The sequence below is a fragment of the Prionailurus viverrinus genome, chromosome B4 (assembly GCF_022837055.1).
Source record: "Prionailurus viverrinus isolate Anna chromosome B4, UM_Priviv_1.0, whole genome shotgun sequence".
NCBI lineage: Eukaryota > Metazoa > Chordata > Mammalia > Carnivora > Felidae > Prionailurus > Prionailurus viverrinus.
Genome location: NC_062567.1, coordinates 82,763,504 through 82,787,340, shown reverse-complemented (window position 1 = coordinate 82,787,340; position 23,837 = coordinate 82,763,504). Strand labels below are relative to the sequence as shown.

The following is a 23,837-nucleotide window of genomic DNA, read 5'->3' as shown; positions in this document are numbered from 1 at the left end:
TTCTACAAGGAGTGATCAGTATGTGGAGACAGGTATAAAGTAGCCCTAACAGTGGAAGAAAGTGAGGCTGGGAATATCAGGCTCATGAATGCAGACATGTAACTCACATTATCAAGAAAAAAAGACGGGCGCCTGTGTGGCTCAGTCGGTTGGGCGACTGACTTCACTCAGGTCATGATCGCACAGATTGTGAATTCGAGCCCCATGTCAGGCTCTGTGCTGATAGCTCAGAGCCTGGAGTCTGCTTCGGATTCTGTGTCTCCCTCTCTCTCTCTCTGCCCCTCTCCCACTCACGTTCTGCCTCTCTCCTTCAAAAATAAACATTAAAAAAAATTTCTTTTAAAGAAAAGAAGAGGATACACTTGAGAGAACAATGGTAGAGACCCATGGTTCAACCAGTCAGCCAACTCTTGAAACAAACTTGCTGTTGAAAAACACTGTAAAAGCCAACCCCTCTGATTGACAGTAATGGGTCACCCAATTCCAGTTTAGCCTCACTACTTCCTACTATCCTAGGCAGAGACTGTTTAATTATATATTCTGCTTCGATTCAGATTGGCCTGCCAAAGGAGATTAGGTTTGAGCTAGCTGGTAGGCCAACTTTGCACAACTAATCAGTAGGCCAACTTTGCACAACTAAGGAAAGCAGACAAAAGGCCATAAGATTTGGAGGGGATGAATTTTTGTGCATAATTTTATATTTCTGATTAACAGTCCCATATGGTTCCCTTTTGAGGTATATTCTGATTGTATGCTTGACTTCTCTTCCTCACAAGTACATGCCTCCTACCTCCTCCTCTGCTACACAGACTCTTATTCATTTTCTCCTGCCAATTTCCTATGTTCTGTTCCTTCCAAAGGAGACACACAACCCTAATTCTATCCTGTTGTCACAGAGCTGTGAGTACCAATGTCATTCTTTTTGCAAAACCAAGAATAGGAACTGATGAGAAGAAACTTAGTCATTGACTTTCCAGGCTAATGAAAATGCCGAGAAATGTGATGACTTCTACAGCACCCCATGGCAAAAACTGCATTTTAAAACCCATTTGTAACCACTTGGTTGATGCCTGCCTCCTCAGTATTAATTCTAATGCAAACCATAGTGTGATATCTCCATATGCGATTTTTCATAAACATATAAATTCAATAATAACTTGGACATCCTCAGAGGAAAAGGTTTTTACACGAATTGGTAGATAATTTCCAAGTTGGTATGTTTTGCTTTGCATCTAGAATCTCAACAATGAATCTGTAATACTCAGAGTTCTTTGTGCAGTCAGAACTTTGAATAACATGATTAATCAAACCTTTTTCAAAGGCAGGGATCTATGGTTGCAAAAAAATCAAAATCCACTCAGCACAGCTTAAGGAAAAGAGGAGAAAAAAACAAAAACAGTGTCAACACAGAATTCAACTGCAGAACTCATATGTTGTTAGGCAGCTGCCAGCCCCCTCTGTCTCTCTAGGGCCTTGAACAGTTCGGATGCTAAGAATATGATCTAAGTATTAAAATGTGGAATCTGGAGTGTCTAGTCCCAAACATTATCTCCACTATTTACTAACTGTGAACTTGGCTGAATCACTTAATGTCTCAGTGCCTTTGTGCTTTCTGTTAAAAAAAAAAAAAAAGTAATAATTGTACCTATCTTATGTGTATGAATTAAACAAGATAACACATGAAGTATTTATATTTAGGACAGTGTCTGAGACAGTAGGCACTAAATAAATCTAAGTCATTGTGATAGCATTATTATAATTGCTTGTTTTGAGCATATATGCCATTCTTCTCTCTGCCTGCTCTTCTATGTTGCCAATTCATAGATTAAGAAAAATGTCAGCAACACAATTCATAGGGACTTTTTCTCTATGGCTGAACTTACCAACAAATGAAGCTGGCTAAGACATCTATGAGCTGCTTGTAAGATGGTGAGTTCACTGTATGCCTGCAAACCTTTTAATTGAAGCTGGGTAATCACTTTTCATAGATTCAGCAAGTAATATTAATACACTGGTTGAAATATTGGGCTAAACAACTTCTAAGTTTCTTTGAGTGCACGATTCAATTTATATAGATTTTGTGTAAAATCCATGATACTTAAATTCAAGTAAAGTCTTCAATGCAAATCTAGAACTTAAATTTTCCTTTGTTTAAATCCTATAAATCATTTAAATCCTTTAAATCCTATAAAATGATGTTTCAATCCTTTAAATCCTATAAAATGATGTGGCAATACACATCATACATACACGAGGAGAACCAGATGTCAATACAGTAAATGCTTTTTCTAATGATTAAAAAGGTAAATACCCTGTAAATCAGGTAAATGTCCACTTCAACAGAAAATATGGGGTAAAATCTTGATGTTAAAGTGAGAGCTCACTCAAAAAGTTTAAATGCTCATTTTAGATACATCTAACCTATAGAATTTTCAGTGTGGTTGAGAAATAAGATGGATCCATGGAAATGTCAGGTACTGTAAATGGGAAAATAGAGGAATAGAAAAATCACAAAATCATATCAGCATAGAATTCTACGTAGAAAGTGTAGCCAGTTTCCAAGCAAAACATTATGCTACTATCAAAGATACCATTTATTGCACCAAAATTTCAGTACAGATAGGTGATTCCCACAAAATCAAGAAAAAAGTGAGTTGTGGGAAGGAAGAGGGGATGGTGGTAGCAGTGATCAAAAGGAACAACCATTTCTCTTTGGAATTTCTTGACCTGAATACCTTTGTGTACGTTATAACCAGAACCACTAGTAAGAAGGGAAAATCATGTACTATCAAAGTGTGTGTTGAGCAAGGAAGACTGCTAATTGTCATGCATTTTGGACCTGGAAGGGAATGTTCTACTTTGAAAGGATTAGCTTTGCATCGTCTTAATTTTCATTACCTTAAAGGGTATGGGAAGTATGGAAGTAAAAGTCTAGTGCGCTATTTTAGTAGACTGGCAAACATTAGTCAAAATTCAGGAAACTTGCTCTTGTGCTTCTTGAAGGCAGGTGACTTTTACTCATCTTTTAGCCCCATTATTGAGTACAACAATATTTTTAGGTTCACTGGTCTCAGTCACACTAGATAGAATGGAATGACAGTATATGTAAAGATAATGAGTAAAAAATACTAAGCAGTCATACTTTTAAATCTATAATATAACAATTTATGTTGGTTAGCCATGTGTTTTAATAAATGTTTGAATGTGATGTGTATGGCAGAAAACTTCAGAATGTGGTAAGAAAAATGATTTAGAGATGTTGAGTTATGTGTTTAAGGACATTGGTAAAGTCTATTGAGCAGGTAATCATATAAATGGTGTTGATAATTAAGCACTTCATTGATATGGCTACAAGCTACAATACAACACTATATACAGACAACAAGCAATGGTTTAAATTTTTTTCTTAGTATTCCTGCAACACACACTAGATGTCTTTGCCTCCTGTGTCGTAAAACGAAACAAAACAAAAACCCTTCAGGATTGCACAAAATTTGGTCAGTCAACTATGGTAAAATACAGCTATATTTCAGTAACTAAAGCTTTTACAAGCTAAGGAATTCAAAATTTAGATTGCCTGTATGTATGATGTGGCAATACACATCATACATACACAAGGAGAACCAGATGTCAATATAGTAAATGCTTTTTCTAATGATTAAAATCCCAAGATTTGAAAAGGCAGAGTGATTCTATGAATAACAAACAAGATAACCATAGTATTCTCACATGGGAATTGTTCATTTAGTTCACGAGTTAGATTAAAGGATTTTGAGTCTACTAGGACAGACCCCAGGTCTCAACAATGGATTCCCCACCTCAACAATTCCATTTATCATTCTGCTTCTTATTGTTGTTTGCCATATCAATATTAAAATTTTACTAACCCATATGACCTTGATGTTTGTCATTTTCTTATGAAAACAGAGATAGTAGCTACCTGATTGGTCATGCTTTGTAAGACACCTGAGAATATGTCACATGTTTAAAACTGTGACAATGAAATCCAAAATTTAGTTACTCTTCAGACACATGCAGGGCTTTATAAATACTTCCAAATTCTATTTTGTCTTAAACACAGAGCTCTTGTCTCAAGGCAATGCTTCCTAAATGGTGTTCCATTAAATTCCAAAGCTATGAAATTCTATTCAAAATCACCTCTGTAATCAAATAAGCTTGGAAAATTTTGAACTTAGACTAGAGGCTAGTGCTTGTCCAAAGCCAAGCAGAACTTTATAAGCATAGTAATGATGATGGATGAGAAGGGTGCATATATTTAATAAAAAAACATTTTGCCTTTATGAAGCCCTTATTAATGTGTACTAATTTAAGTAATACATTCACATGACTAATCACATGACTAAAGACTGACAGAATAGAGCACTTAATATATGTAGATTAATTTTTCTGATTCCATACTTCATGGTGAAATGGGCCTAACAATAATGCTTGAAAAATCTAGATTATTTAATAAAATTAGCCAGCCACCTCTCCAAAGAATGTATTTGTGCCAAAACATGTAAAATTAAAATCTATAAAATGTCACTCATGTTAAGTAAATTCTCAGACAGAATATGACTTCTAACTGGGGAATGATGCTAGCAAATATACTATTAAGTATAATAGAAGAGATGAGTTTCAGTTCCCTTTTAAATAATGAATGTTAGGGGAACTGTGTAAATAAAAAACATGTATCATATAACGGGCTTATTCTTGAAATGCTGTAATTCCTTTATATCCACGGATAATTTTTTTTCCAGAATAACAGTGACTCAGTTCCCCCTGCTCGTTCTACTGAATATTCTTTATTTTTCACTCTTTTTTTTTTTTAATTTTTTTTTCAACGTTTATTTATTTTTGGGACAGAGAGAGACAGAGCATGAACGGGGGAGGGGCAGAGAGAGAGGGAGACACAGAATCGGAAACAGGTTCCAGGCTCCGAGCCATCAGCCCAGAGCCCGACACAGGGCTCGAACTCCCGGACCGCGAGATCGTGACCTGGCTGAAGTCGGACGCTTAACCGACTGCGCCACCCAGGCGCCCCCTTTATTTTTCACTCTTACAAACAATCGATTTAAGACAACTGAATAACTAAGAAATAGAATCAAGCAAAGTCTTGAGAAGATAACGGAGTTATTTTTACACAATAAAACCCTAACCAGGTAACTTGAAATCAACTCAGAATATTTCTTTTTTGCATTTGTGAAAAATAAATAACTCAATATTTTTTTCATTAAAAAAACTAAAACACCTGGGGTGCCTGGATGGCTCAATCAATTGGGCATCTGACTCTTGATTTTGGCCCAGGTCATGACCCCATGGATCCTGGGATTGAGCTCCCCATGGGGTGTTGTGCTGGCAGCACAAAGCTTGCTTGGGATTCTCTCTCTCCCTCTCTGCCCCTCTCCCACTCACTCTCAGGTTCTCTCTCTTTTTCTCTATCTCAAAATAAATAAACTTGCTTTTTTTTTTAATTAGAAAAAAGAAACTAAAATATCCATCAATATTGAAAATAAATTCAGGAAAACCTATGAACTTCCTTATAGAGATTTTAAGCACAAATTTAGAAAGTTTTAGTGGCCTACCTAGAATATTTCAATTGCATGACAAATGATTTTTGTTGTTGGTACCTATTTTTTTTTAGTTTTGTTTAAACTAAATGATAAAATACTTTGGCTAGAAGCAAAAGAGAGAATTCCCATAAAATGATATTTTAGGTATTATCAGGATGCTTCCTATCTTTGCAGAATATTTTAATAAGCACCTCCAACTCTTCTGTTATATGACAGTTAAGATACTAAACAATGAAATCCCTATTCTATGTATTTATACTTAAAGGTCACAGGCCTGGGGTAGCAAAGCTAAAAGCCAGTTCTATAGGCATCATGCTGTTGCCTGTCCATTACACTTTTCTTTCTCAGTTTGACTTCTGGCAACTGTTAGATTCTTATGACTATTATTTGTAGTTTTGCCTTCCAGTAAAACTGAAGGGCATTTCAGGGAACAGTCACTAGGTCCTGGCCAAAGTCAATGCCAACATCCAACAGAATCAAGTCATGGTCCAAGATGAGGCAACAAGCAAGCTTCAACAGGTTCATCATTTTAGACTCTGGCACTTTAGAGTTCACAGGATAAATCCACATCTTATGAGCAAGGTAAAGGCCAGAAAACCCAACTGTCAGCCACACAAATGTCTTTACGTTGCTTAGAACACTTTCAGCAACAGGCCAAAGGCAGATTTCTGGAGCAATGGCAACACCATCCATGGCAATCCAAGAACAGGAATAGTCACCAAAGATATGAGTGACTGATAACTTTGCTAGTATTATTACTGGAGCAATTGTGTGGCTACACACACAGTGTGGTAGTTTCACAGAGGCAGCAAATTGAGCATCTGAATGTTCGCCAATCTTGGTACACACGCTTTTCTCCATATACTTGTTTTCAACCCTATCAGGTAATTTCTCATATAACAGATTACAAAGGAAAAAAAAAAAAGGTAAAAGTCAATGTCAAGCAAAGGAAAAGAAAGTTTTTTATTAGTAATCACTGGCATATTTAAGACAGAAATTATACCGAAAAATTGATAAATTATGTGATTATGTGTATTTCTATTTTCATATTTCTAGGAATCTGAGAGACTTCCCAGGAATGTAGGAAGGAGCTGGCTGTACAGACAAAGAATGCCTAGTTTTTAAAACGAACTTGACTGTCTAATGAAATAATGTTAAAGAACCATGGCACTTTGATTAGCTTGTATTATTCTGATACTTTTTAGTAACATGGACAGCACATTAGAATTATTTCTTTTTAAATCATTAATGATCTGATTACAAAAGATGGCCCTTTCCAGGAGCCAAAAGAGTCCACATAGAAACTTTTCTCACCCCAACAGACTATATGGGGATATTTTAATTCAGGATTAATAATCCAAATAGAAATTTGAACCTCTAGTTCTACTTTTGTGCAAGACCCATGCATACAGGAATATCTGCTTTGTATAACCACTCTTTGTTTGAATCATTGTCCTTAGACTCTTGGTTTTGGTAAACTACCAAATTTAATTACTATAGATTATCTAAATATAGATGGACTATGCTCTTAATCTGTCCATAAAAATGTTCAATTAACAATGGAGCATTTCTTATTTTACCCATCAACTCTCTCCTATAAAATACTGTTCAGTAAGTGTTAATAATACTTGATAATTTTCCCATACCTCCTTGATTGGATATCTTTTTGGAATTAAGAAGGGATATTATAATTACAATGTATAAATTATATTCTCTTGTCATCTATAATGAAAAATCCCACTCACATTGAATGACCATTAGACACAATAAAACTCTGGTAAACAAGACAATGTTCAACTCAACTGCCTCACATTTTGCAGCACGTAGTATCTCAATCATGTATTCTGAAATTGTTTTACTACAAAAAAACACATTTTTAATCTTTATACTGGAATTTCATTATAGCACCATCTTCTAGGTACTACAGCTTAATGTACTTGACCTTTCATGCTATAGCTACGAGCTGAATTGCATATAATGAAGGTTTTCCTAAATCCCTTAGAAATGGGTTTAAGATGGACTCTTACACTGAATTCAAATGATGATGAGATTCTGGTAGTTTAATGAACCAATTATTACTAAGATTTTGGGATTTTAGATGTGAATAGTTTCTTATTAAGATATAAATGGAGATCAATGCACCTGTTTATTAATAAAGCATAATCAAGCACTCAGAAAAAAAGGAAAACAATATTCAAATCCCAGTTATTTAAACACAGTCCTAATTCAATAGTGTTAACCATGTCTACCTAATTTCTTGGTGCTAACATCAGTCGCAACATACACAGTTCAGAGTTGACATTTTTTAAAAGAAGGATCATGTATGTGTGTTATGGTCTGAACGTTTGGGGCCCCCCTGAACTCATATGTTGATAACCTAATGCCCAAGGTGATGATATTAGGAGATGGGGCCTTTGTCAGGGGCTTAGGTCATGAGGGTGGAGCCCTCATGAATGGCATTAGTGCTCTTGTAAAGGAGACCCCAAAGAGTTCCTGAATCCCTCCCACCATGTGAGGATACAAGAAGTCTACAACCTGGAGGAAGACGGCCCTCACCCCACCACACTGGCACCCGGATCTGAGACCAGCAGCTTCCAAAACTGTGAGAAATAAATTTCTGTTGTTTATAAGCTACCCAGTCTGCAGCATTTGTTACAACAGCTTGAACAGACTAAGAGAATGTGGAAGAGGGGCAAAATAAAATTTTGTCAACATTTTTCTTGTCCTTTTGTCTTTTATTTTTTGAGAACAACCTAAACGTGTGATTTTGGTATTTAAAAATACATTTTTTAATTAGCATAACTTAAAAGGACAGAACCCTAAATATTTTTCTTTTATCTTCCCCATATTTTCCTTTTCTAGAAAATGTGTGTTCCATGAGGGAAGATTCCACTCTGCCTGGGAAGACTACACGGAACAGGATAAATGTGGATTTTGAAAATAGAGCTTTGTTATCTAACACGCCTGAGACATGAGATGCTTCATTTGGATCCTAAATTAGTGAGAATGGGAGCACCCATGTTACAGTGTTGTTGAGGCTTTCACATAATGACTTTCAGGATTCCGTGAGGTAATCCTGCACCTTCTCTTTGGCACATAACCTGCACCAACTATGCTATTTGTCTTCTCTTTCCCCTTTTCCAATACCAAAAATCTGAGTGAGCAAATCTTTTTGAAAATCCTTAGGACACAAGAGAATACTTTAAAAGTCACATTTTTAAATTTAGATTTTATTACAGACCACAACTCAATATCTGAACGTATAGCTGAGGAGGCGTTAAGTATTATTGCTACAAGACAAAAGCTAGTAAAGTAAGAGGACTAATAAAATGTGAAATAATTTAAATAGCTAATAGACTAAAGATGTTTGAGGGAACATTCATTCTCAAGTGAAAGTTATAGACCCAATATGCATAATAATTTTTATCATAAGCAGTGAAATATCCCAATGAACAATAATTAAGTTTCTAAGCATTCAAAATAAGATTTTAATTTTAATTGGTGATAAGTCTACAGAAGTGTCTCTTCCCCCTTTTATTGAACATTTGAAAACAAATGTAGATAATGGGCCCAGCCAGGTACCTTACTGAGATAGAGTAACAAGTCTGTTATTGATAAAAAAAAAAAAATAACAATAAAAATTTGCATGTCTCCTCAATGAAGCAGCTTTTTTTTTTTAATTAACAGCATTTATTACTTGGCAATTAATGATAAAAAAGGAAATAATTTTAGGTGAGTTTTAGAACTGTTATCTGTGAATCCTGTAGCAGGCCATTAATGTATGTAATTAATGTTCTTCTCCATGGCTCAAGTGGCCAGATTACTCTCCACAGAGATGCTAATGTGGCCCAAGAGGGATGAATTTACATTTTCATACACTCCCTGCAGCTTCTTCTGAATCATTCACCTTTTCCCATCTACTTATTATTTTGTCATATCCATTAGTGATATGCAAATATTTCTGCAGTATCTCTTGCTTTCTAAGTTCAGGGGGGAAAAAAACTTGTATTAAGTTGCATTGATTCTTTGTTTTTCCTTTAAAAAAAGCCATTGCTTTAGGAAAATGCATTGAAGCACTTGATTGCTTCAGTGAAGACACCATGCCATAAGTAAGTGGGACTTTTATGAAAGTTAGGAAGGGATACTACAGGAAAATGGAGGGGGAAAAAAGAAGACATTATAAACAACTAAGCATTAACAGGTAAAGAAAAGAGAGAAGGGATTATAGACAGAAAGTGACAGAGACAAAAAGAAACAGGACATAGAAAGTTCTGGGTCAATAAAACACTGGTATTTTCAATAAAAATCTGCAGAAAAATTAGTAGTGAAAGACTCAAGTTTTATAAAAACACAGCACAATGCTTTTAACAAAAAGGAATTCAGTCATACAATAGAACAAATCGGCAGATTCACTTTTTTTTTTTTTAAATGTATTGAAGTCCATTCCTATCTATGTCCCAGCTCCAAAAGTTTCCTTTTAAAAAAGTCAATTTCTTGGTCATATTGAACAATGGTCATCTATTTACTAGTATTACAGCCTTAAACCAAGAGTCTGTTCTATCTCATCTTTAGTATTCTCTTCCCTAGAATGGGTATAACAACATCCACCTTAGTCCTCAGTGGGCTATTGTAAGTTTTTAATGAGATAAGGTATGAAATGCTCTTGACACAGTGCTGCCACTTAGTTGTGTTCTCAGTATCTAGTTTTTGTTGTTTATTTTTTACTAAACTAGTGATTAGCAAAACTAGTTAACACACGTCCAGCACACACACATGTACTTTTTCAAAGTTTGGATAACTTGTGAGAAAAAAATTTCTCTGTCCTTCTACAGGAAATAATCAATTTTATCAAGTGAATGAGTATTCTGACTCAGTGATTTTCCACATGGGCTATACTTTAGTATCACAGATTACTGAGTAAAACCAAAATCTTATCCTGAAGTAATTCACCAATTGGTTCAAATGTCCCTTTATGATAGAAGACAGGATTCAGTAGGCAGAGATGATACGATTAGGGCCTGAGGTCCCTGGGTGCAGAAAAACCCCTATTTTGGAACAATGCTGGGAGCTTCTGACTACAGCAAGCCCCCTCAGGCATAAGGTTCCTGTAAGAATGTAACAGACCCCACCTACTCCCCCCCAGGTTTCCCCTCTGGAATTGGACAAAAGACCTAAGTATGGCCACAGCCCACCTCTCATACAATGGAAACGAACCAATCAGGAATGGACAACCCAGCACCTAGAGCTCTCAAGCCAATAAGGAAGGGTAGAACCTGAGAAGGAAGGGGGTGGGGGGAAGGGGGAGGGCTGACCAGAACCTTGCCTATGGTCCTTGGGCATTCACTTTCAAATGTCCCCTCTCTGTAAAGACAGCTTTCCTACTACTCTTCCTTTCTAATCTTATATTCCAATAAACTTTTGCCTACCACTCATTTTGTGTCCACCTCTTCCTTCTTTGAAGTGGCCAGACAACAAATCCCGGGTATTATGGTAAAAAATCCTGCAACACCTTCAAGTTTAGGAACCACTGTTCTACTTACAAAAGGTACACTCACAGACAAATGGTTATAATATTACATGAACTATATACAGTATTATGATCCTTATTAAGCAGATTTTTATATTTATCCATGTGTTTGGTTTTGCTTTTGAGTTCTGTGGCACTTACATTGACCAGCTCCTCATTTCACTGAAAGACTATCCTCTCAGCTCCAAAACATGTCCACTTCTTTCATTTAAGCCTTTTTTGATTCCTCCATCACACAGTAAAGTCCCCCTCTTCAGAAATCCTAGAGCAGGGATCAACAAATATTTTTTCTCTGAAGTGCCAGATAGTAAATATTTTAGGTTTCACAGGCTTAGTCACAACTACTCAACTCTATCCAGCAGCAGGAAATTAATCAGCCACTGAAAATGTAGAAACAAATGACTGTAGCTGTATTCCACGAAAACTTCACTTACCAAAAACAGCAGTAGGTTAGATATGGTCCCAGGGTTATAGTTTGTCAACTTCTGCTGCAGACTATCACTGCTCTCTACCGTTTGACAATTCTACTCTGGATTATACCCATAACCAGTACGCACATCAAGAAGGTCTCTGAAATTATAATCTCCTCAGGGTGTCAGGAATGATGTCTTACACATATATTCAGCTATCTCTGGAGAGTACTTCATATAGCAATGCTAATTATTTACTGATTTGAAATGATTTAAGATATGGGAGCAAGATTTAGTTGCCATTAGCATCTCACCTGCATTGAAACATTTACTAAAGCATTGATTCTTGCAGTTCCCTAATGGGCAGCCTCATCTTGCTGAGTCTTTATTCACTTCATCTATAAATGAATACAATCTATCTTACATGGTAATAATGAGAATTAGAAATACCGTATATAAAAAATCAGACACATAGGCGGCACTTAAACAGTCTTACTAAAATAAAAAACAGAGACCAGCCTTGAGAATTCCTGGGTGGACAAAATCAGTTGGACTCATATAAACAAAGCTTAATTTAGCTTACTTAGCAAGACTAAGCCTGCTTTGGATCCTGTCTCCCTCTCTCTGCCTCTCTCTCTCTCTCTCAAAATAAATAAACATTTGAAAAAAAAGGAAGACTGAATATGTGAAATTGATAGAGAAAATATAAGACATAAGTTGTCACCACCTATGTACAGGGTGTCAATCAACCCAAAAGGGTTTTATTTTGTGTAGACTCAGAAAGCTGAGTAAGGACTCTAGGTAGAAGCAAAAACAACTCTGTTATAATTGGAAATGCCTTAAAAAGAATAGACTCCCTCAGTATGTATACTTAAAATAAACAATAGATGGTGGTTTATGAAAGATGCTGGAGAAACAGTACATAAAAATGGAAACAGATGTCCTCTAAATTTCTTGCACCAAAGTGCTAAAAGATATGTAAATATGGATAATTATACCTGGCATCCAGAAAGCTGCACTATATAGAGAAACTAAAGACTTCTACAAATGCAACTATAATAAAATGTTTAAAACAAGACATATTACAAATGCAATGTTACTAAAATTGTGTAAAAGTTTCTTCTACTTATCTACAGGCTTCAGAAGAAATTTGAACATAAACTTAGTTATGAAGGTGAGGTTAAAGCTAGAAACGAAATAGCAGGAAGTTAGAGCATTTTAAAAAGAAAGGATAACATGGCCAAAGGAAGTGGCCAGAAATAAAATGAGGCAGAGGGGACAGTTCAATTGGACTCAAGTATGATAGTGGTGGAAGATAAGCCCAGAAAAATTTTTGGAATTACAGGGGCTGAAATGCTAGTCCTTGGACCCAGAAAATGGAAGTCACCATCGTGTTAGGAATGTATCAGTAAGAGAGGTGTATTTCAAGAAGACTATCTGGTGGAACATACAGAATTAAGTGGTAGAGTGAGAAGCCAGAGGTGAGAGGAGCCGCTAAGAGACTGGCATGATTCTAGGTAGCATGTCAAAAGTGCCCAAACTCTGTGGCAACATCAGAAATGAGAATTTTCTGAGAAATGAAGTATTTTGGATATACAATTGTCAGATGTTAGCAACTGACTCGGAGATGCATTTCTAGGAGGAGAGAGGTCTCAAATCTTCTACACTAGGATGCTAATACCAACTAAAGCAATGGGAACAAAGGAAAGAAGGAAGACAGAGAGCTCAGAGGGTGTTGTTGAAGAGGTTAGCAGTGCAAGTGAAGGGGAGCTGTCCAGCAGGCACTTGGAAAGGTAGGCTTGAAGCTTTTGTGAGGGTCAAAGCTGAAGATAATGTCGTGGGAGTTATTCCTACCGAGAAGGCAGAAGCCAAGAGAGGATGAGCTTTGTCAAATGACAGAATATACACAAAAGGAAAACTCGGCACAGAAATTGAGGAACACATACTTTAATGAGCACGAGGTGAAAAGAGAGCCCAAGAAGGAGCTGCAAACAAGCAGTCAGAGAAGTAAGAAAACAAGGAGCACCTGGAAGCCAAAACAGGAGTTTCAGAAGCAGCAGATGCCAACACTGCCCAAGGCTGATGACAGGTTAAAGCAAATGAAAGTCTGGAGCCTAGGATAACATGACTATTAAATAATTATGCTTAATACATCTTACAAGAAAGAACTTAGTCCTTCAAATCCAAGTATTTTCACGTGAGCTAGCCTTTGAAGCAAAGACAAAAGATGCTTTTGGAAATACTCTAATCTCAAGGATCATTTCTTCAAACATTCTCAATTTGATCATATTGGCCAACAGTTTTCAACCACATCTAGTATGATTCTTCTAAGAGGCGTATTTAAATATCAGGGGAATTCTTGGTGATTACCATGACTGAGGGTAAGCTAACAGGGCCATAGACACTAAATGTTCTGCAATGAAAGAGGCATTCCCACACAAAGAAGAGGTCCCCGCCAAAATGCCAACAGTATCACCTGTTGAGAAGCACTGTCACATGACACTGTTTATCACTGAATACACCTTTTGCATAGTTGAAAAGAAGTGATAGAATTTTGGATTCTGAAATTTTGGAGACTCAGATTTAAAATAAGGGAAACTCGGGGCGCCTGGGTGGCGCAGTCGGTTAAGCGTCCGACTTCAGCCAGGTCACGATCTCGCGGTCTGTGAGTTCGAGCCCCGCGTCAGGCTCTGGGCTGATGGCTCGGAGCCTGGAGCCTGTTTCCAATTCTGTGTCTCCCTCTCTCTCTGCCCCTCCCCCGTTCATGCTCTGTCTCTCTCTGTCCCAAAAATAAATAAAAAATGTTGAAAAAAATAAAATAAAATAAGGGAAACTCATTAATATAGTTCCTTCCTTAGAAACTCTTCAAGTAAATTCATGCCTCTTAGTTTTGCTGTTGATTCATATCTAATCTACTTCCTAAAGAAAGTGGTCTTCAAGTAAATTATCTAGCAGGACAGCTTCTTCTTATAAATTACAATTCACCTACATATAAGCTCTAATCAGTGTCTGTTTAGGGCTATAGGCGATTATCACGCATACATTCTATTGTATTACTAGGTGGGGAAACTGCCGGTGTTTGACATAAAACACTTTCTAAAAATACCAACATTTTATCCAGATCTTTGTTTTCTAAACAAATATTTCTCTTGCGTGCACCATTCATACTAAATATTTCTAACTGAAAAATTGCTGTTTTAATGCCAAATATTACCAAAAATTCATTACCTGTTTAGATCATCGAACCATTCAATATACCCACTTTTGTATGGCTATCCTAATTGCACACAACTTTTAACAAAAAATATCTTTATACCAGCGTCTCATAGCTGTCACTCAAATGCCCTATAAGATTTTCATGAACTCATTTGGGATTTCAATGAATATTAATAAGAACATCTGCAAGAGGTTTTGATATTAGGACAGAAAAAATGTTTTCAAAAATATTGGCATCACTTGTTAATACTGATATTTATGAATATGTTGAACACGTCTCTGGTGCACCCAAGCACCAATTACTCCAGTGCTGGGTGGACTAGTTATATTATAGTCAAGTTCAATTTGTTTAACTTGTGCTTAATTTTTTCCCAGTGTTCTTGATGATTACAGTTTATGCATAAATGCACATACCCCCTTCTTGTTTACTAACTGCCATGTATGTGGGGTAAATGTTATTTTTTTTTTCTCTAGACAATTGTCCACATTAGGCTATTCTCTCATATCATGACTGTAAACTCCTGAATCTCCCAAGTAGGCAGACCAGGCCCCTGGCTTCACCATTTAGGGGAACACCTGAGAAAATGAAGCTTTTTCTTTAACTTTTTTTTTAAGTTCTGATTCTCACTGAGACTTGGTGTACAGTTGTTTCCCAACACATTTCCTAATCGCTTTGATCCAGTTTTGAGAAAGCCTGTGACAAACCTGGATGACCTCTCAAACAATGAGAGCCCAGGTAACGGTTTATGATGCAATCCAACACTGTTAGGCCATCTAATGGGAAAACAGGCATTTCCAAGCATTTCTAAATTATCTGTTAAGAAGAATGAGCCGGTGATCCTCCTAACAACCTAACAGCCTTAATGCCACACATTTAAATCTTAACACTAGCAGGGTGCCTGGGTGGCTCAGTCGGTTAAGCATCTGACTTCAGCTCAAGTCATGATCCCCCAGTTTGTGGGTTCAAGCCCCGTGTGTCGGGCTCTGTGCTGACAGTTCAGAGCCTGGAGCCTGCTTCAGATACTGTGTCTCCCTCTCTCCTTCCCCCTTTCCCACTCACTCTGTCTCTCTCTCTCTCAAAAATAAATAAACATTTTAAAAAATCTTAACACTAGCTACCATTATGCATGTGCTCAGCACAGTGCTAAGTATTTCACAGGTATTATCTCATTTAATTTTTACAACCAATATATGGAATTGAATATTATCCTCTTTTTATACATGAAGAAACAGATTTTGAGAAATTTTCACACATGAAGAAACCGAGATTTAGAGGTTTAGCAACTTGCCCTAGCTAGTAAATGGCAGAGCCAAGATCAAAACCCAGACAGAGCAGACTACAGATGCCCGCTCTTACCCTCATCCCTCTTTTGCCAGAGATCTAGGCCTCTGGCTGTGCAAATTGAGCAAGTTAACTCTTTGTACCTAAACTCCTCTTCTGCAAACATGGATATTAATAGACCTACAGAAAGTAGTGTTCTAACACAGTGCCTAGAACATTGTAAGCATTACAGAGATGTTGTTACAGTTACTATACTCTTGAGTTCTTCAGAGCAGGTGAATGGTAGTCTATCAAAGCATATAATAAACTGCAATTTAGTCTCTTCTTTAAAAAAATGGAAATCAATTCATTGGCAAAGATAATTTCCAGGGAAAGAGTGTCTTCCCCTCACAGCAAGAAGAAAATCACCATTTCCTGTTTTTACAGGGTCACTCTCAACAGGCAAAAGAATAGGGCTGAATACACCAGTTTCTGAGGCAAGGTGCCTTTCTCCAATTGCCTTTTAGCAGTTCTTATAAACATTTCTTTCAAGTTATTTAGGATATATGTCTCTTCCACTGAGAAAGAAATTGATTGAAAGCTAATAGGATATTGTGATAAGCACCTGTGTTATATGGAAATGCTAAATCACTATATTGTACACCTGAAACTAATATTATACTGTATATTAATTAATTGGAATTTAAATAAAAACTTAAAAATTAAAAACACTTATATTAAAAAAAGAATGAAACAAAGAAAGCTAAAAGTATTGGAGGAAGATTAGCCTGGATAACCAGACATGAATCTTTTGAGAGCAGAATTTCACCCTCACCCATCTTGGTAACCACAGTGCAGTGTCTAGAATGATTTCAGGGGTTCAAAATTAGCTAGTCTATATTTTAGGTGTTTTCCACACACTTTATTCCTCACAATAGCACATCAGGGTAGGCACCACCAACCATATTTTAAGGATAAGAAAAAACTGAGGAGATTGTTAAATAATTACTCAACCTTACGAAAATGCAAAACTGACCTTGAAGTACATCTAACTCTGAAGGTAATTACCTTTTCCCATGTGAATGTCTCGAAAAAAATGTTCAGTGAATAAATATAAGAAGTAAAAGTAAATGCAGGGAATTTCCTTTCATTCCAGATTCATGACCAAGGAATATGACTCTGGATAAGGAAAATTTCTGTAGGTCACATTGCCCTTCTTCTCTTTGGGAGGGTTCTAGGCAGAAAATACAAGCCGGATATTATATAGGAGTAAATGCATAACCAGAAATAAACTGAGCATTTATAGGATGATTCAAGAACATGTACTTTGGGAAACAGGTGTTAAAATTTCAGCCCACTTACCATTATTAAAACACACCCTGGGGGGCAGGGGGAAGCAGTATGTAATTGCAATCTGCTGATGTGAATTTTGAAAAAAAAAACAAAACGGTTTCTGACTTTATGAGTTGTTACACAACACACTGAGTTGCTTATTAAAGTAATAATCTTTCCCTTTCACTGAATCATTCAGTTTCCCACTCGCTCAGATTGCTTTAAATGCAATGTGTTCAGAAGCAGAAAGCAAAGCTAAGATTGCTTCACCAGGGCTAAATAAGGGTCACCTTGTTCAACCTTCGTCTACTCTCTGCAGCCACCACCCAGCTTTGATTTCTCAGCCACACTCCCCCAAACTGCACATTTAGTATTTGTGGTTCCAATGACAGCACCTTCAAGCTAACGTGTCTTTTGAAAGTTTGCTCTTGAGCTCTCGGTTTGTGTTTAACCATAATGTACAGGGTGCCAGGAAAGGGCTTCTAGCGCCCACCGTTTACTCCTGCCCAGTCTTTTTCACATCACCCTCACGACTGCTATTTCATTTCTCCACTATGAATCTTCTTGGACCAGGAAAGGCAGGAGGACATGAAATACTAGCTTTCCTACTAACACCAGCCAGCCCTCACTCAACCCATCCCACTGAGTACTACTTCTCCAGGAAGGGATGGTAGAGTCACTTGTAGAGAAACCGCTCATTTCCTCTCTCTCTGTGTGTGTGTGTGTGTGTGTGTGTGTGTGTGTGCGCGCGCGCACACACACACACATAATTTTAATATCCCTGGAATAGACCACAAACTCCCCTCGCCAGCCCTACCGGGAAAGTGGCCCTGGTCACGACCGCCTTTGCCAAGGCAGTCTGCAATCCCTCTCGCGGAAGTAAAGGGGAAAAGGGGCCGCAGAGGGCAGCTGCCGAGCAACGTAACATCTGCTCAGAGGAGGCACTTCGCACGCGAGCCGCCGTCTCCAGCCTCCCGCACTACCTGCACAGACCTGGCGCCCCCAGAGCGGCGCAGCGGCGCAGGAAACCAGCGTGATACCGGGCGGCGCAGGCCCTCCTCGGCCCGGGTCCAGTCATGCTCCCTTCTGCCCGAGCGCAGGCCTCTCCCGCACACATCTTTCCATACGCCTCCGCCCCACTATGCAACCTGGGGACCAAAAAAGAAAACGACACCTCCCTCCCTGGTATTCCATCCCCTCCCAGCCTCTCGGACTCCCGATCGTCTGCTACAAGAAAAGACGCCCCCTACCCACACTTTTCACCACCACTCGTCCCCAAGTGTTGCGGCGAGGCCACCCCAGGGTGCTCGCGGGCCTGGGGCGAGATGCTGGTGACAAGCAGGCAGGGGACGCGCCTGGTGGGAACCGGCCTTGGGAGACTCGTGGGCCGAGCAGAAGGGGAGAAGCACAGCGTCGGCAGAGTCTCCGCGCAACGGCTCGGGACACAGGCACCTCCTGGCCATAAGCCGGCGGGCGCGCGGGCGCGCGGGCGCGCGGGCGCTCCCCGCCCGGGACCCCCCGGGCCCACCTCCCTGACGCGCGCGCGCGCACGACCCCGCGCCGGCTGCGCCCCTGCAGCTGCCGCGCTGCTGTCTGCGCGTCTGACTGACGCGAGCTCTCCTCCCGCGGCCGCTTCGGGGGTTTTTGTCTATATAAGGGCTTGCTAGCCAGCTCTGCGTCGGCGCGTTTGTCAGGGGCTGGCCATTATTTTTAAACACGCGTGCGGCTCCGCTGGCAGCTGGCGTGGCAGAGGCACGCTCGCCCGCCTCTGGGCCAGCGCCGCCGCCGCCTCCTCCCTTCCTCCCGGGGTGTACTTACTTTACCCGGTCTCTGGCACGGGGTGGGCGCCGCAGTTCTCCGATCCCCAGCCCGCCCCCACCCCCCCCGCCGCAGCCGGTTCGCCTCGCCGTCACCGGGTGAATGGAATTATTTATTTATTTACGGCCCTAGACTTGTCCTCGCCCGCCGCAGCCGGGGGCGGGGGAGGAGGGGGGCGGAGGGGAGGCGCGGCCGCCGGGCGCCCTCGTGGGTGCCCTGGAGCGCGCGCCCGGCGTGGGTGGGGGGAGGGGAGAGGTGGAGAAGGAGGGCGGGGGCTAGCGCGCCGGGCTTTCGGCGAGCGGGCCGCCCGCGGGCGGGGGCGAACCCCGCCCAGTGACTCCGGGCCGACTGAGCATGCTCCGAGCGACCGTCGCCGCTGTAGACACTTTCTCTGGGGTCGGAGCGCGCCACTTCGGATTTTAGTTTGGGCCCGGAGGGAAAAAAGTCAGAAATCAGGTGGGGAGAACTGTTGTTCCGGGTCGGTCGTGACACGCTTTACCCGAAGTACTTTGGCGGCGAACCTAGCAGCCAGGTGTGCCCGTTGCCCCGTTTCGATAACCCCCGGGGAGTTGTGAAATCGGTGTGAGAGGAAAGCGTGTGCGCCGGAGAGGAGCCGGCACGGTGCGGGGAGGTTGCAAGCTTCTCGTTGCGAGTGTGGCGCGAAAGGGTAGGGCCGTTTTGCCATCGAGGTCTTTTTTTGCCGCGAAGGGAGGAATGGCGGTGCCGGGAGTTGAGGCTCACCAACCGGCACACTCTAAAGGAAAAATAAAATGTACACCATTTGTTTCTCAAATGCTTTAAGGCTTCAAAGTAGGGCTTCGTATTTGTCAACGAGTAGCGCTGGGGATAGTAGTACTCCCGCAGCCATTGGTGTGGTGTCTCCTGCTTTTCTGTATTTTTTTTCCCTCCACTGTCTAGAACATGTTTCTTGGGGAAGCTGAAAAGAGGAAATGAACATGTAAGTCACACCAAAGATCGGGTTCCTTAAGTGCCTTTACTGTTGAAGTGCTGCTTGGAAGAAAAGGAACAGAAGACTAAATGTGGGCTTGAATGTGAGAATTCATATTGCAGTTTTTCTGCCCATGTGACAGACCCCTCCCCCACGGACACACGTGTCTGCTCCTGAAAAGTGAAACATACAAAGTGATGTGAATCCTAAATATCAATATAACTCCCTAGAAGCTTTTCTTGTTTATTCTAGAACTGAAATAATTTGTAAGAAGCCAGGATAACTTAGTTGAAGTAACTGGAGCGTTGAAGCCCACGGGACAAGGAATCCAAATGGTAATAATAGTAACAGCAATAATAATAATAATAACAACAACAACACTGATTTATTAAGTCCTTATCATTGTCAGGCACTGTCCTACGCAGTTTTATGGGTGTTCTCAATTAATTAAATAAACCTATTGGATGAATACTAAGATTTTTCACAGTTTACAAATTTGGAAATAGGTATAGGGGAGGAAAACTCTTCCCTTCTTCCTTTTTATGTTGTTGGGCTGGCCTAATAACTACATTGACACAAGACAGATTAACAGGAGGAAAACAAATTTAATTTCATATGTCTAGGAGCCCATAAAATAGGAGACTCCAAAAAGTGACCAAAGTAGACAAGGTTTATTTATACTTCCTTTCTGGCCCTGAATTCCCTATCTCTGGTGATAAGGATGGCTCTCTTCCTCCTGGTAGTGGGAGGGTATCTTCACCTGAAAGATTTACTTCCTGTCTCAAGGGGGACAGAGCAGAGTCAGAGTGTCCTTGAACTGACTGTTTCTCAAGCAAATAATCAGTATGCCAAAGTGGCTTGTTTGGGGGTGGCATATTCTGCTCCCCTTCAAAGTTAAGTCATTTAGCTAAATTCACATTGCTTTGTTTCTGCCACGGCTAGTTTGTAGTCTTGTGCAAAACTTGAATCTTGGTATCTGCAGCTACAAAATAGAAATAATGTCAACTTCGTATTACTGTCATAAGATTTAGGTGAGATGATATATGTGACATAGCTGGTAGATAATATGAGATGAATTAATGGTACCTTATTATTAGTAACTTTAAAAAGTTGGGATGACAGTACCGAGGAAGGGGTGTCAGAAACTACAAGACGAAGGCAGAAAGTTCTAGAAAGAACTTTAGTTTTTCTTTAAAAGTGGGGCAACTGGGTGGCTCAGTCGGTTGAACATTCAACTTCAGCTCAGGTCATGAACTCGCTGCTCTCATGTTCAAGGCCCGCAGCGGGCTCTGCGCTGGCAACTCAGCCTGAAGCCTGCTTTGGATTCTGTCTCCCTCTCTCTCTGCCCCTCCCCTGTGCTCGCTGGCTCTCTTTCTCTCTCTCAAAAATAAACATTAAAAATAAAATAAAAACAAAAATGTGTAAAATGACATTTATAATAAGGTACATTCTATAGTGATGGGATGTTTAACAGTGACTGTAAGCACTTCATTTTTATTACAAAAAATAATGGCACGTTTTGAAAAGAAGCAACACTAAGACATACCTCTCTAGGTCATGTTCTTGAGTGTTTGCTATTGACCTTTTCCCTGCTCATTCATCACTCATTTCCTTTCAAAGAAGAGGAAGAAGAAGAAGAAAGACCATATAGTTCCTGAATTTTGACCCTATTCTCCATTTTCCTTATTTTTTATTTTTTGTCTCATTTTGTTGTTTGTTTTTATCGCGCTGTGTTCTTGGTCTATTTAACTCGTTTTCAAACTCCTAAATGTCACTACCCATAGCATTAATCATAACTGTAACAAGAATTCTTTTTTTAAGTCTTGTTTTTCCAACATTAAAAACTCAATCCAATTTACATACTGCCCCAGTGTTAGTATTTGGGGATTCATCCTTAAGTTGCATTGTTGCTCTGGCCAGGCATGCTATGTAAATATCTGGTTGGATTAGAAAGGAATCTGACAAGTCACCTGGATGGCTCAGTCAGTTAAGCATCTGACTCTTGATTTCGGCTCAGATTCATGGGAATCTCTCAGGAATCTCTCAGTTCGTGGGATGGAGCCCTGCATTGGTCTCTGTGCTGACAGTGCAGAGCCTGCTTGTGATTCCCTCTCTCTCTTTCTCTCTCTCTCTCTCTAAATAAATAAACTTAAAAAAAAAAGTAATGTCAAAGGAGAATTAGGTAGGAATAAATCCAGTCAGTTTATCCTGTGACTTATAGTCTTAATATTCAGAAGTTGAGAAAAGAATACAATGTAGGGAAAAGGCAAACCATATGACCAGAACTTGAAATGTTTTTGGTAAAAATTTTTGCCTTAATTTGTATTCATAAGGGGAAATAACAGTGCAAGAAACAAATAGCAATATACTCAATATTCTAGCAACCCATTTTCCACAAATAAGTAAACTAGTGAATACATAAGTAACATATAAACTAATAAAGCTAAACATATTTCACTGTCTACCCCCAGCCTCATATTCCAGGTTGTCTACCCTCAGCTGTATACTCTCAGGTTCTTCATTCCTCAGACATGCCATATCTTTGCACATTTTGCTAACTTGTTGCATTCCCCATGTTCTCTTTTCCATCTCAAACTGGTCTGAGTCTTTTTTTTCCCCCTTTGGGTCCAGCAAATATGTCATCATCTAGCATTTCAGGGATTCCTCCAATAAGAATTAATTCCATCTTCCTCTTTTTTGTTTTCATAGAACGTGGTATATGCCTCTATTTGGGGCATTTTCTTTCTGCTTCACAGTATGGCTGTATTATAATTTCTTTTCTGTCTCCCCAATCTGTTAGGGATGGTTTATTCATCTCTGCAGTCTTCCAGCATCCAGCACAAATTCTTGCAGCTAGAAGGTAATCAATAATGTTTGACAATTGGAGGAAAGAAATGATAGTGTGACTTTAGGCAACGGATATATTCTAGAGGCTGTTGGTGTTCACAATATCCATGATCTGCATGACACTACTTTTCCCAGTTTCTCTTACAGTTATATTGGGGCCATGTGACTAGTTCTAACTAATAGAGTATGGACGAAAATGGCATATATCATTTCTGGGCAAAGGGAGTTAAGAGCCAGTGTGCCTCCTCCATTCTTGTCTTTCCCTGCTCTAACGGTCTCATGTTTTAAATACAGTAGCTGTAAACTAGAGTCACTAAAAGATAAAGACTTGCACTGGTCTTTGGGTGAGAAAGTTACCATTATTGTGTTAAGCCACTAATATTTCAGGCTTTATTTGTTACAAGAACATAGCCTAGCCTATTATGACCAATATACAATGTTACTTAGTAAGACTATAAGTCATAATGAAATAAAGACCCAAAGACCCAATAAAGACCCACATTGAGCGTAAGAGAATGCCATAACGTGTTAAGACTAACTATAGATATTTCACAACTCACAATAGATTTTTAACAGCTTTTTCATGGCAAGACTCTGTGAATCCAGAGTAGGTGTGTGTGTGTGTGTGTGTGTGTGTGTGTGTGTGTGTGTGTGTAAACTAGACACAATAGATGGGTTTTAACTAAGGACAAAAGGCCAAATGTCCAAAGAATCCCCTTAGCCTGAGTGAAAAGAAACGTGTACCTGCCAGCCAGTAACTAAGATTGCAGCTGGCTAGCAGCTGTGACTATGATTGCTCTGACCTGGTTTCACAGAATGTACAAAATGTGAAATACATCTTTCCACTGCTTATAGATTCTTATCTTGAGTACGTCCATATAGGCTACTTTGGAAATACCTTCTA

General features: G+C 39.5%; 1 protein-coding gene across 3 annotated transcripts in view; it reads right to left on the bottom strand.

The window, feature by feature from the left end:
• Nucleotides 1-19,335, bottom strand: part of SLC16A7 (solute carrier family 16 member 7) — a 191,055-nt gene extending 171,720 nt beyond the window's left edge. The window contains exon 1 of one of the 3 annotated variants that reach the window (XM_047867067.1): nucleotides 19,138-19,335. The gene's annotated coding sequence lies outside the window, so the exon portion shown is untranslated. Of the gene's footprint in view, nucleotides 1-11,241; nucleotides 11,331-18,312; nucleotides 18,358-19,137 lie in introns of those variants that run through there. The other 2 variants (XM_047867069.1, XM_047867068.1) reach the window with 2 other exon arrangements.
• Between the last annotated feature and the right edge of the window lie 4,502 nt (nucleotides 19,336-23,837).